Source organism: Xyrauchen texanus, chromosome 1 (assembly GCF_025860055.1).
Source record: "Xyrauchen texanus isolate HMW12.3.18 chromosome 1, RBS_HiC_50CHRs, whole genome shotgun sequence".
Taxonomy (NCBI): domain Eukaryota; kingdom Metazoa; phylum Chordata; class Actinopteri; order Cypriniformes; family Catostomidae; genus Xyrauchen; species Xyrauchen texanus.
Window position 1 is genome coordinate 66,073,870 of NC_068276.1, and position 19,060 is coordinate 66,092,929.

Genomic DNA, 19,060 nt, shown 5'->3' on the forward strand with positions numbered 1-19,060 from the left:
GCATGTGTAACCGGTTCTGGTTGCCCTGCTCCGAAAGAGACTCGAACCAGCATAGCGCCTCTAGTCAGTCGTCAGCAGGCCACATATTTTTTCCATGTTGTTGTTTTATCATTGTCACAATCTTCTCTTCACATGTGACTTTCATTCTCACTCTGTTTTCACAGTTTTTGTGTTTGTGTTTGTTCCCATGAACTCAGAACATGTTGTGTTAGCAGATCTGATGCAGCAGTTTCACTTCTTTAATATCCTGATATGGAGAGAGTTTAAGAGACTGTTGTGCTTCAGACCTCCTTTAGAGGAGAAATTAACATGTTTTAAATCTTAATGTGAATCACAGACAGTCTGAATTTAATTCACTGCAGAGTCACTTTTGTGTCTGATTCAGTCGACATGATTTGCATGTGTGTGTTTAGATGTTCATGTTCAAGTATTTGCTCAAATTAAAGAGGAACACATCTTTAACAGCTTGAATGCACGAAAAGAGAAGTTAAATATATTATTGTGTGTTCTGCATGCATTGGTCTGTAGACTCTTGGCATCTGCCCTATTATTTCTGTATCAGAAGTGTGAAATGACGTTTGAACACAGGAAGGGTTTGGTTTAGACAGACAGCACAGTTTAAACTGTTCATTAAAGTGACAGTATGGAGTCCAGTGTGCTGCCTCTTATACTCTGTGAGTGTTTTATTATATTCTATATTATCTTCTGTTATTTGTGTGTGTGTGAAACACATGATGGTGATGTGGGTGCACAGGTCTATACTGTAGATTTACTGTCTCAGTGTTCATGTATTCTTTATTCTGTTCATATATAAATAATGTTTGGTGTTATAGTGATGATGAGAGTGAAGACTGCAGTTATTACTGTGTGTTACAGATCAAATGCATCTGTCTGTGTTCATGTGAAAGATGATGGACTTGTGTACATGTTGTAACTTTGATGTGTTTCATCTCTTCATATTTTATATACTTGTATCTTATTTTATTGTAATAATCTTTGGATTGTCTGTTGAATCAGACATATTTCTGTTTCTGTGAGTTGGTGTTGTATGTGCTGTATCTTTAAATAGACTCTCTCCATCTTGAGCTCTCAGATCGCTCTCAACTTCTCTATTAATCTACGGTCTGTCTGCTGTTCTTATTGAACATGTTTGAGTAATGTGCAGGAGGCCCTATTGTTGTAATATTGTCTTCATTATCTGGCTGAGAGTCTATAAGCAGAAACTTTTCAAAAAGTTGGTCAAAAGTTCTGTTATATAAACTTTGTTAATACTTCAAACTATTTTCCTGTAATGTATCAACAAAGGGGACAGGAAGACCAGGGACGTATGTTGCATTGGTGACATAGGCGGTTGACAGGCGGGGCCACACAAGAGGTTTTTTATTATTGTTTCTCAGAAGTGCGCCCTCTCGTGATGAATGTGTGCCCCTCTACCCATGTGTTGAGCAAAATGAGCCACTAACACCCTTTCATTACTGATGAATGGTGACATACAGGGGTGTAGACCACTCACATTTAATGTCATTTTAACTGTGTTGTCTTTATTTTACACTCATTCATAAAATGAAGATTATAATTTGTGCATTGCATAAGTGTTGTCTTTTGAGCTTCACTCTTTCATTGCACAGACTTTCTCTTCTTTTGAACTCAACAGCTGGAATAATGCTGGAATACACATAAGAGAGATTGCAGAAGACTGTCTTTATGATGCACATTTTTTGAGAGAATACAAAAATTCTCAAGAAAACACAAAAGCATTTGCAAATTTTTTTTCCCACCCATCTAATGTTTTTACCCACTATCTTGACCCTTTTGGGGCTCCGTAGGACACAGACTCTGGACATGAACTAATCATTTGTGTTATCTGTACAGAACATATGTGGCTGTCCTGCGTCAAATGAATGAATCCCTCTCTGAGACTCATTCTTTCGAGTCATATAAAAGTTTTGTTCAAAATGAACGAATCGTTCAAGAACGTCCCATCTGTCTCATTCTCTCCCTGTATGTCTGTGTGTAAAAAGATCGCCAGATTGCTGGAAATATAGATGTGCATCTCGAAATTCTGTTACTTAAGTACACTTTTAAAAACTGTGAATTATTGTATAGAACAGCTATTTCAACAGACACGTGCATTGCCAACTGAAAATGTTGAATATATCAAGAAAATCAAATAGGCTATACCACATATCAGGGAAATTTAAACTAACATGACCGATAAATTTACACCATGATGGAAATTTTACAAATGGGTTCATCAGATAATTGTAGTGCAACATCTGTATTGAATTGTGTTGTGTTGAATTAATGGAAATGCATCTTTTTTGCTTTCAGTGCTGATGTCTAACAGCTATTCTGCACAAAGACCGGGTAACTCGTAATTCATAAATAAATTGTTGATTTTTGTTCATGATTTGAAGTGTAGTGAACAAGATATATAATTTATAATATTTGTGTTGGCACATCTTCACACACTGCATGATGGTCTGAGACCAGGATGCATATGTGTTTAGTTTCTCATGCAGCAAAACCCTTTGCCATAATTTATTTAATTCATCTATGCATCATTCAGCCTCCTATGGTATTCGGTCATTTTTGACATAAACATATATATTTTGTTTAAATTGAATAAAAATGGTTTCCTATCTCACTTGAAGTTGTGTCGATGTAGTGACACTAGGGGTCACTCTTGAGAGCCAGAGACACCTCTGATATTTGTTAAATGGCCAATTATAATTTTCGAGTAGTATTTGCATGCCACTCCCCAGAACATACAGGTAAAGGAGGGGATGTGCGCTTATTCAGATTTCTCTTCGGAGCTGAATTTCCCATGGCTTCTATTCTCACTTATGCTGGATCCTTACCGTTTATTCTATAGAGTATTTTCCCTTTTAAAATAGTATATTCTGAAAGAGCGGCACACATCGGAACGTCTTTTTAAAGACACGGCTTTTTGAAGATGACCTTCCGATTGTGTGTTATTTCTGGATGCGGTCGATATCTCTCGCCTTCAGACGGCCACGATCGTTGTCTTTTGTTCCTGGGCGCTGCCCATGTTTAGACATCTTTCAAGGATGAGTCATGTCCTCACTGCGAGGACATGACCATGGCAAAGCTATGGTCGTGGCTCACTTTCGATAGAGAACTTTCGTTGCCTCGGTTCTCCAACCTACATGTATGAGGCCAGCGTGGCGAACACTGGGGGCGATTCGGGAACCACAATGGGACCACCTCCACCGGGTAAATCCCCACGGACCTCCCGTTCCACGGCACGCTCGTTTGCTCCGATTAGGCACTCGGTTGAGTGCGCCGTCTCATCCCAGGTTGAGTTCGACCTCTTGTTTGTTGCCCGCGAAGGTGATGAGCTCTCGAGCGCAGTGTCGGAGAGCGGGCTCATTCAGTCTGACGTGGAAACCTCGGCTGGGTTTCCCTCCTCAGTCGTGGTCGCCCAGTCAAAGGCGGACTCGGAAATGATGGACATGCTTTCCCTGGCCACCGCGAGTGTCAGGCTAGAGTGGAACTCTTCGCTCTCCCCTGAACCCTCGCGGCTCGATGATTGGTATCTGGGCTCGCAGTGCCACTCACTTGCCCGCCCCAGTGCCTTTCTTCCCTGAGGTGCATGAGGAGCTGACAAGATCGTGGGAGGCACCTTTCACTGCCCGGTACTGATCTTTCAGCTCCCCCACTCTCTCTACCCTCAATGGCGGAGCGGCCAGGGGTTACTTGGCGATGCCCCCAGTGGACAAGGCACTAGCGGTGCACCTATGCCCGCAGAGCACCGCCACCTGGCACGGGTGCCCGAAGCTCCTGTCCAGGGCCTGTAGGTTTACGTTGTCCCTGACAGCTAGGGCCTACAGTGCTTACTAAGCTCAGCACATGCCACCCCCTGCAGGGCTATGAGCCCATTCCACCAGGAGTGTGGTGGCCTCCTGGGCTCTGACCAGTGGGGCTTCTCTAACAGACATTTGCAGAGCAGAGGGCTGGGCTATACCAACACCTTTGCGAGATTCTACAATCTCCGGGTTGAGCTGGTTTTGTCCCGTGTCTTAGCTGGAATGAACAGGTAAGTCCTGGTCATCCAGCCGGGTATATCGCTTGCACCTCCCTTGAGCTGAAGATTTGCGTTGTCAATTCCCAGTAGCATTCACAAATGTGTTCCCTGGTTGACTTTCTCCTAGCCCTGTGTCAGTCGGCTCAGCGGGCTGTTCGACACTGATACTAGCGTCAGGGGAGGTTACGTGCCGGCCAGGTGTGCAGGCTATGCGGCACACAGTAGTCTACCCATCTTGCACCGCCGATCCACGTAACACAGTTCAGCTAGTTTTGACGTTTTTGTAGGGGACCCCTAATGTCACTACATCGACACAACATCGAGTGAGTGACAGATAGGGAATGTCTTGGTTACTTCCGTAACCTCTGTTCCCTGATGGAGGAAACGAGACGTTGTGTCCCTCCTGCTACAACTCTGAACTACCCTTATTCTCGGCTCCTCAGCACAAAACCTTAAAGAGCGGTATACACGTCCCCTCCTTTTCTACCCGTATATCCAGGGGAGTGGCATGCAAATACCACTCGCCAATTCCCATTGGCCTTTTATCAAAGATCAGAGGTGTCTCGGGCTCTCAAGAGTGACCCCTAGTGCCACAACATCGACACAACGTCTCATTCCCTCCATCAGGGAATGGAGGTTACGGAAGTAATTAGGACGTTTATTTTATCTGATCAGTATGAGACTTGGTGACTTTTCCTCCATTTGCCATTTTAACATATAAAAATATAATTGGGCTAGATTCAAGTAGTCGTAAAAAAAAAAGGTCACCTTTGGTATTCATTGTCAAAATTGACCGACCGTTGAAAATGAATGGGTAAAAAGTGAAAAACAGAGCAATTTTATTAAGTCAGCAACAATGCAGGAAAAAAAAAACACACACACATAAACAAACACACACACGCACGCACAAACACACAAACATGTAGATACATAACACAAACAAAAACACGCGCACACACTCTCACACATATAGACTCACACACAAACAAAGACAAAGATCCCCCATTTAGCCTTAACAGACTGTAGGGGCAAGTGCTGTTAGTGAGCACCTATGAAGGCCGGAACGGTACACAAGGGGGTGGGTGGCCAGCACCACGCCCAACCGCCTTTTACACACCGCAGGTACTCATTTTAGGCTGAGTCAACCTAGGGCTCGGGACCGGTTCAGATAATCGTCACTGGTGTTGGCCATGAGTGGGAATCGAACTCGGGTCTACACTACCCTACCGCTCCACCAACACAGACACAAACACACACTCACTCACACACGCAGACACTCAAACACACAAACACACACTCACACACACACTCACACACACACATGCAGACACTCAAACACACACACACACACACTCTCTCACACACAAACACACACACACTCACACACACACACAGACACTCAAACACACACAAACACACACACAAAAACACGCACACACAAACACACACGCAGACACTCAAACACTCACACACACAGACGCGCACACACTTTTTGAGGCAGTTATAATCAGGGTTCCTCGTCTGTCGCTCACTTCGACGTTGTGTCTCTCTTGAATGCTTTTGTATCTCTGATCTATGAGAAAAGGCCAATGAGAAATTGGCAGACAGAATTTGCATGTCCCTCCCCCGGACATATGGGTATAAAGGCGGGGAATGCGTTTGTTTCATTCAGAAATTTTCCGGTCTGATGGAAAAGAGCTGATGGTCTTGTATGCAGCGAGCTGCGAGTCACACATCTCTGAGTGCGATTGCTGTTTGATCTATGGCGCATATCAGCGGCTTTCTCCCTTCTCTGCACGGCAGTGAAGTTTGCCCCTGTGCGCTTCGACAGCGCAGCTAAAAGTGTTATTTCTCTAAAAGAGCAAATACACAGCTGGCGTTGAACGTCCTTTTCAGGACACGTCTTTTTAAAGATGTCTTTACGCCTCTGTGTAGTTTCTGGATGCGGTTGATTTCTCTTCACTTCTGATGGTCATAAAAGCTGCCTCGTGTGCCTGGGCTGCGATCACACGTAGGCAGTTTTTTATGGATGGTTCATGTTCTCAGTGCGAGAACATAGCCATGGCAGCATTGCCGTCACGGCTTTCTTTTGTCATGAGAGAACACCACTTCAGCCCCACGCCTCGCCTCCTTTCTACGGGATTGGGGCCGTTATATTATAATTATATTTGGGTATAATGACGTGCTCGGTTTCACCGGGTAAATCCCCGCAAACCACCCTCCTCCCCGGCATGCTTGCTTGCTTCCGTCCGAGCTCGTGATGAGTGCGGCTCACTTCATGGTCAGCAGGCATTGTCCCTTGAGCCCCTGGAATTGGATTACGACATCGCCGCTGCATCGTAGAGCGTCACAGCGGCGTCTGATGCGATGACTCGCCTGGGCCGCCACCTTCGGGTCTGCTCTCCCAGTTTGAGGCTGACATGCAGAGGTCCGCTATGCTTTCCGGGGCCGCCGATGGAGACCTCCGTCCACCCCTCATGGCTACTCGATTGGATCCTCGGGCATGTGCGCCGCTCACAGCCGTGCCCCCCGGTTCCTTTCTTCCCGGACATGCATGACGAGTTGAGTAAGCCGTAAAGGTCACCTTTTACTGCCCGAAACTGGCTTCCTCGCTCCTCCGCTCTCACTTCCCTTGACAGTGGAGCGGACCAGACTACCCGGGGGTCCCCCAGGTGGACAGAGAAGTTGCGATCCACCTGTGTACCCGAGAACACCGCCACCTCGCGGGATTGCCCGGTGCTTCCCTCCAGGGCCTGTAGGATGTTGTCTCCGTTCCCTGGTGGAGGGATTGAGACGTTGTGTCCTCCCAGCCACGTCGCTGAGCTGAGCCACTGTTGCGGCCGAACCATTATCGGCTCCTCAGAAAAATCCTGAATGAAATAGACGCATTCCCCGCCTTTATACCTGTATGTCCGGGGGTGGGACAATTTCTCATTGGCCTTTTTTCATAGATCAGAGATGCAAAAGGCACTCAAGAGAGACCCCTAGTGTCACTTCTTCGACACAACATCTCGTTCCCTCCATCAGGGAATGTAGGTTACATCCGTAACCTTGTCGTTTGAGTTGAGGGGCATGTGAGCGGATGTCATCACCCTTGTTTCAAGAAATATCAAAAAGCATCCCCCTTGTAAAACCAGCAACCAGCATTGTGTCTGTATTACTTAGAACTAATTATGAGAGTAAAAGATTGAATATTTAATTTGAGAATAACTAATTTAAAAGAATTAAAACTATGTATTGCCTTGTGCAAAATAAACAAATAATTAGTGAAATGATGTCCCTCTCCTTGTGCAGTCATTTATTATAAATATATATTTGACACTAGTATCATAGAAAACATGCACATTGTGGCGAAGTTTCCTTTGCTGTTGCTCTTGTGATATTTAGTGAATACTAAAGAAGACATGAAACAATTGTGTGAGTGTGAGGGAATTAAAATAAATTGGTAAGGAGGTTAGAGTTGTGTTAATATATTTAATTTTGTTTTTAATAAATAAATAATTATAAGAAGTGCCCTTTTTTCCACAAAATGTCTGTGCACGTCCCTGCGCACCTGGTGACAGTGACGGTCCATGACAGAATTTTCAGAAGAGGCAAATATATAAATTAATATTGAAAGATCAAACCAATAAAATATTACAGTGTGTAAATATGAAATATTATGATACAGGGCTCGATAATAAGGACTGCCCGATGGCCCGGGACCAGTGTGAGAGAGATTCGGGACAGTTGCTAGAACAAAGTCTTCTAATCGAGCACTCAGAGAGATGCAAGATCGACAATATTAATGTGAACACAAGAGTGTACAGACACTGAACGCACTCTTAAAAAACTGTCCTCGCTCTTTTACAAGTGACCTTTATTACAGTAAATCAAATATATATAATAATAAAACTGGAATTTATCTTAGTTTTATTAATCAAGTTTGATAAAGATTACATCATTAAATTGGATGAAAATTTGTTGTGAAATTGATATTTGTAAAATTAAAAATAGATTAAACTTTTATTATAGAGTGTGAATTAAACTGTAGATGCAACATGTGTGTTTTGTAAAGTGAGAGTTGTGTGTTTGATTCTGGTTCTTACAGATAAACCTGTTCTGACTGTAAATCCTGAAACATCACCGATATTCAGAGGAGAGACTGTCACTCTCACATGTGACCTACAGGGGACAGAAGAGACACACTGGACATACAGATTTCAGTGTGATGGTGTTTATGTTCAAGAATCTAATGAGAAAGAGTTCAAGATTACTGCAATGAACAGCAGATACAGTAAATGCTGGTGTTTCGCTATCAGAACATCTACACTAATCTGGAGTCCCTGGAGTAATGAAGTGTCATTTACTGTCATCGGTGAGTGATCATCTGTTATATTATAATCATATGCATCATCAGCAGATCCACAGTTTTCCTGAGCAACTACTGGACGACACATGATGATTGTAATTGCCTGTTTTGTGTTTCTGGTCTCGAGACACAATGTAAAAACGACCGAAACGAGCGATTCAGACGGAGAACAACAAACATTTAAGTGTTATTTGGAGTCAAAATGACATTCAGGATCAACTTGTGAAGTTGTTTTCTGTCAGAACAACTCAAATTAGTGAATGATATGAACATAACAAACCTCGGACCATCATGACATCTACATACTCAGATGAAGCACTGTCAAAAACACATCAAACGCTCATCTCGACTCTGTTCACTATCGGCACTTTAAACTCACATGTTTCTGAAATATTTATAAATGTAATACTTTAAACATCACATTAACAATTACATAAAGGCAGTATAAAAGTATCCATAAGACTCCAGTGGTTTAATCCATGTCTTCAGAAGTGATATGATGGTGTGGGTGAGAAACAGATCAATATTTGTCATGTTTTGCGAGACAGCAGGGGGCGATATGCAGAGAAGAATGTGAATCTTGCTAGATAAAATAAATCTTTAAATTTGCTTCTTCCTCGTGTTGCATTTGACTGTCACTCAGTTTTAAAGGTGACATGCAGGTGTCGCGAGCGCATCACGAGCACATCAGAAGTCCAGCACGAGTGAAACATATACAGACATGTCCGGACGAGTCTGAACCTTTATTCCGCTGTCTGGGATTACTTGTAAAAGACCCACGAAGCTCCATCAGTGTTGATGAGACCCAGTCTGTAAAGTTTGCTGCAAAAGTTATCGACGGGAAACACTTCAAACATTAAGCACCATCCCACGGACTTCACGGAGATGAATGTATGTGGAAATACAGTACACGGGATAATAAATTATAGCCCGTTTCATAAAAACACAAGATTCAATGTAGTTTTACATGATTTGTAATGACTAGTTAGACTAAAGTTATGTTTATGATTTCTGTCACATTCACAAATGCAGCAAACGGATTTAAACCCTCGTTCAACACTATAATGTGCCGCAACAGCATCATCAGTATCATTATTATACACATTTTAATTATATCCCAATTAAAGAGAATGGCAAATGTTCACCACATGAAGCAAACGAGGCTTATTTTATCTGTTTTTGGGCATTTCTGGTGATTTATAATGTGTTTTGAGGTCTAATGTATAAAAACGGCTCATAACTCTATAATAATCGTGTGATGAGGGTCGATGAATAACATTTGCAATTAAATGTGAAACTTAACACAGTTAAAACTAGCAGCAACTTTCAGACAAAATACTACATAGCACAGAAATCTCTATTTAGATATTATTTCTGTTAAATGTACAGATGAACAGAGCGATAATTAGCTAGAAAAAGGGCGGGAAACTTTTTTAAGTAACTTTCTCACAGAAAACATAACGTAATGGATACAAAAGCAATTTTATAGCATCCAGACTCCAACGTTAAACACGGTTTTCATCCAGTTGTGGAGTAAATTTAGTTCAACTAAACCCAAAGCATTAAACTTCCCGCCAAGAAGTGCACAAACTGAAAGATTATCTGAATAAATCAACTTGATTTTAGCGTCTTTATGTTAAAAACATTTTAAAATCACTCCTCTTAAGCTCCACTTCAGCTTTTATAGTTCCCGTGCACAGGTCACCGCACACTTGATAGAAATTACTCCAACCAAAAGCCGCCATCTTTAGAAGAACACGCTCCTCGCTGCAGACAATTTCACACTTCTCACTCCATTCTGCTTTGATTTGTTATTTTTAATTTTACACACATATTCCTGTCATGAGCCCTGAAATCAAAGACGGGTGAAGTGATACTATAAGAACACTCAAGAGAACCGTTGGAACTTGTTTAACGTGATGTGCTGCTCTCTGACATGTCTGGACTCACAACCCAGTGCTGTTGGGTTACTGGTGAGGAACGGATGCCAGCACAAATTGGTTCAAATCAACCCAGCGGTCGGGTAAAAAAAATAAACCAGCATTTTTTAGAGAGAAAACACTGGAGACGGAAATTAAAAACAGGCGAATCGTGAAACACTTCTTCGTTCAGGAAAAAGGTGGATATGTGTGTTGTTGTACTTATTAAATTTATTTGAATGTTTCAAAACTTCATAATCTTCAGATGAACTGATTACAGTCTAATTCTTGTATTATTGTAAAATAGATGAATATTTACTTGTGTTTTATACAGAGAGACCAAAACCTGAAGTGCGTGTAAATCCAGATCATCATGTGTTCAGAGGAGAGACAGTCACTCTCACATGTGACATACAGACACAAACACACACTGAGTGGAGATACAGCTGGATTAAAGATGATTCATTCAATCCAGTCAGCACTGAGAGAGTGTACAGAATCACATCTGACAAATCTCACAGTGGTAAATACAGCTGTAGAGGAGAGAAAATCAGAGACTCACAGAGATCAGACATCAGTGATGCTGTTACACTGACTGTATCAGGTGAGTGTTCACATTCAACTCTGTTCAATACATAAACTATTGTCTGAGCTTCATTTATGTCTCTCTCTGTCTCAGTTGTTTCTCCCTCAGTGTCTCTGATCATCAGTCCCAGCAGAAGTCAACACTTCTCATCTCACTCTCTCTCTCTGAACTGTGAGGATCACAATAACTCCACTGGATGGACAGTGAGAAGAAACACAGACAGTGAGAGAATGAAAGATTGTTCATCTACAGGATCTACATGTGAAATCAGCTCCCTTAAAACATCTGACACTGGAGTGTACTGGTGTGAGTCTCAATCTGGAGAACACAGTCCTCATATTAACATCACAGTACATGGTGAGTCTATATAACAGCAGATATAGTGTCATGATACTTAAAACAGAGCTGAATATGTGACTTTAAATATGTGCTTAAACTTCTTCCTGCTGTTTCTCCATTTCCTCTGTTGTGTAGATGGTGATGTGATTCTGGAGAGTTCTGTTCATCCTGTGATTGAGGGAGATACTCTGACTCTACACTGTTTACATCGATCTACAAACTCCTCAATCCTCACAGCTGATTTCTATAAAGATGGATCACTCCTCCAGAATCAGACGACAGGAGAGATGAGCATCCCTACTGTCTCAAAGTCACATGAGGGTTTCTACTCCTGTAAACACGGAGAGAGAGGACAGTCACCCGAAAGCTGGATCTCAGTCACAGGTGAGAGTTTATTCTCTCTTTTCTATTCATTCATGTGCACTTGTTCAGATATACTCAATCATCATGTGCTTGTGTGTCTGTTTTTCAGTGTCAGCAGATCAGATTTGTGTCTTACACACTCTCAGTTCTCTTCTGGCAGTTTGTCCATATCTGATGGCGACAGTCGTGCTAGTGTTCAAATGCTACAGAGCGAGAGGTAAAAGAGATCAATATAATCAACAGATGAAATGTTCACAAAGACAATAACAGCAGAGGAAACAATATGAAAGTGGAGTTCAATGACATGTTTCTAATATTGTTTTTGTATTTGATAGTTTCATCTGTTGAAGATCAAAGTCAGTTTGCAGTAACAGAGGAAGAAACTTCAATCTGAATCTCTTTAAAAACGTTCAGAAGACTTTTCTTACATTCCTGTTCATTATTTCACCATGTTTCATTTGTTGTAGAATTGATTTCTCATTCATATGATTTTTTAAAACATTGTATTTTGTGTTTCTGCTTTTATATGATTTCTATTTGAATCTTTTACTTGAATATTTCCTGTTTCATGTTCAAATAATGAATAAGAGCAGAAACACTTTAGTTTTATTCTGATCTAGTTTTATTGTGTGGATTTGTGTGTGATCTGATGTTTCCTACTTTAAATAAGTGTGTCTTTGTGTTTGAAATATTCTGGACTTTATGCTTTCTTACAGATTTAAATACTATCTTAAACTCTTGATTATTAATGTCATAAATATATTTTGCACTGGAGAAAATGATTATTTCTTCAAAACAACTGAAGACATTTAAATCTGAACAATATTTGACATCATGATTGTTTCGCTCCTCACTCTTTATGTAAAACATGTGAATAATAAAGTGTCATTTTCATCTCTCGGTTTTTGTTTGTATAAAAATCAAATATGGATGGAAGAGTTTTGATGAAATGAAAGAAACATGATTTCTCCTGTTTGAAAGTCATCTCAGGTTTATTTGTACAGCACATATCACAACACATTTGGATTCAATGCAGCTTTACTGAAAATTGTGCCTTAAAAGTCCTCAGTTAAAATAACCAACAGCGATTGTGTCCAGAAATAAACTCTATATGTTTAAATAGAGAGAAAAACCTTGAGGAAACACATATAATACAATAGTTATTCAATATGAGTCAGAATAACTTGTCTTGAGATTCAGATCAAAATAAGATTCTGGACCGCTTATATTTAAAGTCCCAGATGAAGAACAGATTTGTAGAAAAGTGTCAATGAAATAGTTTTGTATGTAATTAGTGTCATTGAGAATGAGAGTGTCAGTTCAATAACAGTTGAGTTTGTAAAGCAGGTGGATTCACTGAACATTGAGATGATAAAATACTGTATATGATCATTGAGTGCAGAAACAGTGAACTGATCCGGATCCACTGACACTCATTTCTCCTCCACATTATTATTATTATTATTATTATTATTATTATGTGGTTTTAATGACGGTCTTTTAAATGTCTTTTTTCAGTGCCGACTTCGCTTGAAACTCACAAAACATTAATGAGATTCATCTGACTGCAGTTTTTATTCTTCTATGCTAATTTATAAAGGAGTCGACGCGTCCTCTGATTGCGTGTCTTCATGAATCAAACCCACTGAATGATTTCATTGGTCAGATCTTAGATTGACGAACGAGCCAATCAAAAGCTTTGTTATGAAAGTCCCGCCCATTTACTCGTTTTTCAAACTGACGATCAGATTCACTTTTCTTTCCTCTTCCGCTCGTTTGTTTTGTTTAAATATTATGAAAGAAATAAGTAGATCCCAACAAATATTGTGCAACAAATATTAAAAAAATTTCATAAATACTTAAATTATTTAAAATAAAAAAATACAAATTATTTATCTCTTTTCCACTGTCCTTTAATACTATTCTGATCCACTTTTTATTTTTCTCGACTCATAATTCACTTTGTTAATGAAATGTTGTAAATCAAACGACTGTATTCTGATGGACACGCGCCTTTAGAAACATAATCTTTAATTCTGTATGTTTGGAATCAATGTGAATAAACAAACAACACATGAACACTGAAGAATACAATCATGTTTATTTGATATTACAGTAACTGCTTAAAGGTGCCATATGTAACATTTTTCATGTAATTATTTTATTTTATTGTTTTGCCAATGTATGAACGGCTTGAAACGCATCTTAAAAAAAGAGCCCTTCCCGGACTTCAGTCGCCTATTAAAGCCTGTAGACTGATTTTCATGAGATGGAGCGGGTCGCTTTTGCCGGGAAAATCCAAAGGATGTGACGTTTATGCGCTCCCGAGAGCCTCAGAAAGAAACTTCTCTTCCGCTATTCAACAGCGACAACAAACTGCAACACCAGGAAACATTATCTTAGAGATGAAATCCAGCAAACGTCCCGCACAACACCGACTCATACACAAACTCAGAGTAAACAACAAACAAACAAATAAACCTGGGGGTTGTTTCATAAAAGAAGCTTAGAAAAGCGGGGATTAAGCTCCAAAACCCGACTTGAATTAACCTAACAAATTAGTTGGGGCTTAAGGCGGTTTCATAAAAGGTAATTCATGTTCACGCAATCTCACTAATTTGAACCAGGTTTATCTAGTCTAGATAATTACGCGTGCACGCTATTCTTAAGAAGCCCTGATGGTGGAGCATAGATTCATCAATTTAACATGGCAACTAAAGGGAAAGAGAGAGCAGCGATGTTCACGGCAACTGAGCAGCAATTACTTCTCGAATCTTACGAAGAATTTAAACACATGATTACAAAAAAAGGAAATACCGCAGGAATTAATAAAACGAGAGAAAAAGGCTGGCAGGAAATTGCTGATCGTCTCAATGCGTAAGTAGCAATTAATGTAGGCCTACATTACTATATTTTATTAAAGTTAAATTAAATGTTTGTCACAATGAAGTGTGTGTGTGTAACTTTTACAGCAGCAAATTAAGTGAAGAAAAAAGAACATGGCAGCAGGTGAAAATAAAATATAAAAATATTGTTCAGAATGTTAAGTATTAATTATAAAGTATAAATCTATGTAAGTACTTAATCATAACCAGCTTGAGGTTACAACTGTCCAGTCTCATGATGTTTAATAATTGCAGCTGCCAAAAAGAAGAGTGAGGTTGCTGGCACTGGGGGAGGGCCACCAACAGCCAACTTTACTCCTGCAGAGGAGCTGGCATTAGACCTGAATAAAGGGAGGCCTGTCATTGAGGGAATAGAGGCGGGAACAGCATCTGGATCCATTCCATCCAGTATAAGAGATCACTACTTAAAAGGTATTTTGTTTATTTTATTTATTTTTGCATTCCTAACTAAATCTTTTTGTTTTATAGTGATGCCAAATTCTGTGTGCTTTCTGGATCCACCAGACATCATGCTGAACCCTGTGAGTATGACAGTATGAGTTCAAAGCACTGATTTGTCAAGTGGTGATTTATTAAACCAAGTTTAATTAATGGTTTTAGGTTGAAGGCCCATCTACAGTTGAGGAGGATGAGGAGACTGTGTCAGTATGTTCAAGGAGGCCTGAGGTAGGCACAGATTTGCACATTATATATTTAAAAGCCTACCTGTGAGGTGCTAAATTGTGTGTATTTCCATTATTGGCAACAGGATGCTGACACCCTTCTAGAGCCCTCTCAGTCTGGGACCACATGTGACCAAGTGAGTATTAAAAAATTACAAAAAAAGTGCCAAGAGCACTAGATCAAATTGAAAAAACTTAAATTTCTGTTCCTACAAAACCCAGAACATAAAGGGAGTCTACAAAGGGTATCTCCTGAAACAAATGGAGGCCATAGATACTGACATCCAATATAAAAAACTCAAGATGAGAAAGTTGGAGCTGGAAATCCAACAGCTTGAGAAAAATGCAAGTAGAACTGCCATATTTAAAACAATGACACATGACCTTTTTGTTTTTTGACCACATTTAATTGTATGTTTTCACCCCCAACAGCCAGCTTCAACCTAAATAAAATACAAAATTAAATCTGACTTGTGTGTCTGGTAAATTAAGGGGAAAGTGAAAACTTTTAACATGGTTTGGACAGTATTAACTAAAATAATTATTGGCATAACTGTCTCTTATAACCCTGCCTATTTCATTGTCATCAAAAATGCCTTCAATGTCCCAGTCTTGCTCTACAACCATCCTTGGTTGCCTCTCTCTCCTCAGACAGGCAATGTTATGTAGCACAACACATGCAACTACAATGTCACATGCCCTTTGTGGAATCACTCTGAGGTAATTCAGGCACTGGAACCTTGACTTGATGAGCCCAAATGCCATCTCTATACGAGCTCTTGTGCGTGCATGGGCAATATTGTAGTTGTGCTGTGCCTCAGTCTGCGTCTCCTGATAGGGAGTCAAGAGATAAGGCAGGCATGCATATCCCTTGTCTCCCAGCAAAACTCCTGAGAATTGACCTGAATCAAAAAAAATAAAAAAATAAAAATAAATTAAAGCATTGAATTTGGTGAAGGTATTTTAAAGCTGTAGTTTTTGCTATATGTTAAGTGACTAACATAACTTGTGCCAGTTGGTGGGAAAGAGAAGAGGCCCGAAAGATTCTGGAATCATGCACTGAGACAGGCCATTTTGCCTCTACATTTGTGATGATGCAATCTGCATCACAAATCATCTAAATAATTAAAAATGTAGGTCACTACATTGGACTTACATAGATATATATAAATAGAATTGTTAATGCATTTGCAATGAATAGAACACTGGTGCCCAGCTTATTGTAAAGAACAATCGCTTCTAGCCTACAATATAATCTCAGTGGGACTGTACCTGTACATTGATGCTGTGTAATGATGTCCTATTAACGAAGTCTGCTTCATGCGGACCAGATGGGCAATTTATGCGCACGTGGGTGCAGTCCAGAGCTCCGATAACATTTGGGAAAGCTACAAAAGTTAAGTGTTTGTCTGTCAATTGTCTGTCTTACATTAACAGACAATAAATATTTCCATTTTCTATATAGTTCTTATTTGAACTTACCAGCGATTCCATAAAAGGCCTGTTTAATACTGTGAATCAGCTCTGTGGCCAGGAAGGTGATGAACACATTAAGTATTTTTTTAAAGACAGGTACACAATTAGTACAGAGCGGCAAACCGATGCTTTGCTGATATTCTCTGCATCTCCAACTGTGTGCAAAAATGTTCCGCTGGCAAAAAAGCGAAGTGCAATGCACACAGTCTGTGGGACTGCGAGCGCTTTATTGCGCCGTGTGCTATTTGCGATGTGTGGGCTCAGTAATCTACAAATATATGCTATCCCTTCCCTCGAGAATCTATACCGCTCATGCAGGTAGTAGTCAGAAAAAGCCAATGGGTCTGCCCTGTCCCTGAAAGTATGTGCTCTTTGAAATGCCCTGCGTATGATTATCGCTCCCTCATCCACCACCTCATCAATGAAAGGACACGCCTATGCGTCCTCCTACACATATGGGTGGAGCTCCCTATTTATAGACATTTAATTGATTCATTACAAAAATCACACCAACTAAACAAATAGGCCTACCTTTACTTCTTTATATTTGTTTCACTTTTTGTATGTTCGAATGTATTACATTTATTTTTAAAGTGCATTTGTTTTCATTGTTGGACTGATAGCGGTTACATGAAATAAAATGGCAGCATGCCAGAGAGTCCGATGTAATATCATCACATTCCCAGTGGGTCAGTGTTAAAACGGTATTCTGGTTAAGCATCATTTCAGCCTGACAGTTAGCCTGCCCCGGACCAGGCTAGTTTCCCAGCATAAGTTTCCAGGGTAACTGAGTTTGAACTATTTTAAATTTGCTTTATGAAACAGAATTCACCGACAATAAGTCTGACTAACCAAAATAAGCCTGAGTAGTATGTATTATGTACGTTGTGACAAAAAATGATTTATGGCCCTGATTTATGGTTTAATTGCTGTACATTTGACCTTTCCCTCCGCCCCCCTCCCCTCCCTCCGGCAGTTGTAGGCTACATGCTGTGATATGGCGTGTCTGTTCTGATACCCCCATCGGTGTATTTAAAAAGGGTTAGGTTTGTTCATTGCAACTATTCAGCAAGTATTTTGTGATTTCCACTTGTGCAATGGCTGCTCCCAGCACTCCTAAAAAAACAATGTTAAATGATGTAAAAAGACTTACTAAGATATATTGGGCTCCGAGGAGATGTCATGGTCCAGGCATGACCAAGTTTCTCCATGAGCCGTTAGAAGATCTGAAATATGAATTTCATCTAAACAACACACAGTTGTGTGTGTACGACTTTGACAGAACATCTTGTACTGTTAAGTTATTCAACAAGGGTGATGCAATGGATGAAGACCATTGTTTGTATTTCACGGAAAAGGACTGGGATGTATTTTACAATCGTGTTTGGAGGGATCTGAATAATGGAGCATCTCCAGAATCATTTCCAAGAGACCGTGTGTTTAGTAACCACACTATCAAGAGGGTGGCTGACCATGTCTACATACTTACCAGCGAGGACAAACAGGGTCTCAGTGACAGAGGGTGTCCTTTCCCAGAGACAGAGCACAATTAATGTTTCCAAATGAAGTTTTTGTTTCAGTGGAAAGATATTCCTATACTGAATGATGTTTTTTCAAAGATAGACAAACTGTTTAAATGGTGTGATGCAAATGACCAATACAATGTAATTAAGGTCAGCCTGTTTGACCCCGAAAAAGCATGGGAGTGACCGTGTAACACCGCCCACCTTCTACAGACCTTAAAGGCTGGCGGTGACTGACCGCATTTCAAACCAACATGTCTGAAGACTTTACTACATATCTTCCTGGGCCCGTCGCATCACCCAATGACCCAGATACTTCAGCAAGAGATGACCCTGTTGTAGGGTCTTCTGACATCGGCCATTGGCTTGACAAGTTTTGCATGGAGCTTGGCTACAGCAATCTAACGTTCATTTCATCCCACGGATCAGGATGCCCACTTCCGGATGCAGCGGCTCTTAAGGGAGAGGACGACACGGATGGCATTATTGGTGTGAAGGGGTTCAATTTCATAAAAGCAGTCATAGTGGTCATTCTGGATCATCTCCTCGATTTAAAGTTAAAAGAGTTGTGCTACGGTTGTGAAGTGGATCACCCCAGTCAGATCCAGAACACGTGCTTGTTTGATCCTGACAAGTATTTCTTTTACACTCATTTTGAAGAAATTTCCAGTAAACTGTTTAAACCTGTGTTAAACAAGTCATCGTCCAGGCTTTAAAACTATTTGTGTTGACACCGCATCCTCAGAGAATCCATGGAGTTGTCGAAGGCGTGTTGTGTGAATAGACCCCGAAGCCGCCGCCAGGCGCCGCCATTTGCGCCATTTAGAATTTCAGCCGCCGCCAGCCAATAATTTCGTAAGCCAAATTGAGCCGCCATCTGATAAAGT

The 19,060-nt window shown here is 40.6% G+C and overlaps 1 protein-coding gene and 1 long non-coding RNA gene across 2 annotated transcripts in view; both read left to right on the forward strand.

Annotated features, from left to right (window-relative positions):
• LOC127642915 (titin-like) overlaps nt 1-19,060 on the forward strand; it is a 482,588-nt gene that overhangs the window by 312,326 nt on the left and 151,202 nt on the right. The window lies entirely within an intron of this gene.
• Nucleotides 14,762-15,313, forward strand: LOC127643665 (uncharacterized). Its single transcript, XR_007970559.1, has 3 exons — nt 14,762-15,033; nt 15,113-15,178; nt 15,261-15,313. It is a non-coding gene; the product is annotated as an uncharacterized LOC127643665 (long non-coding RNA).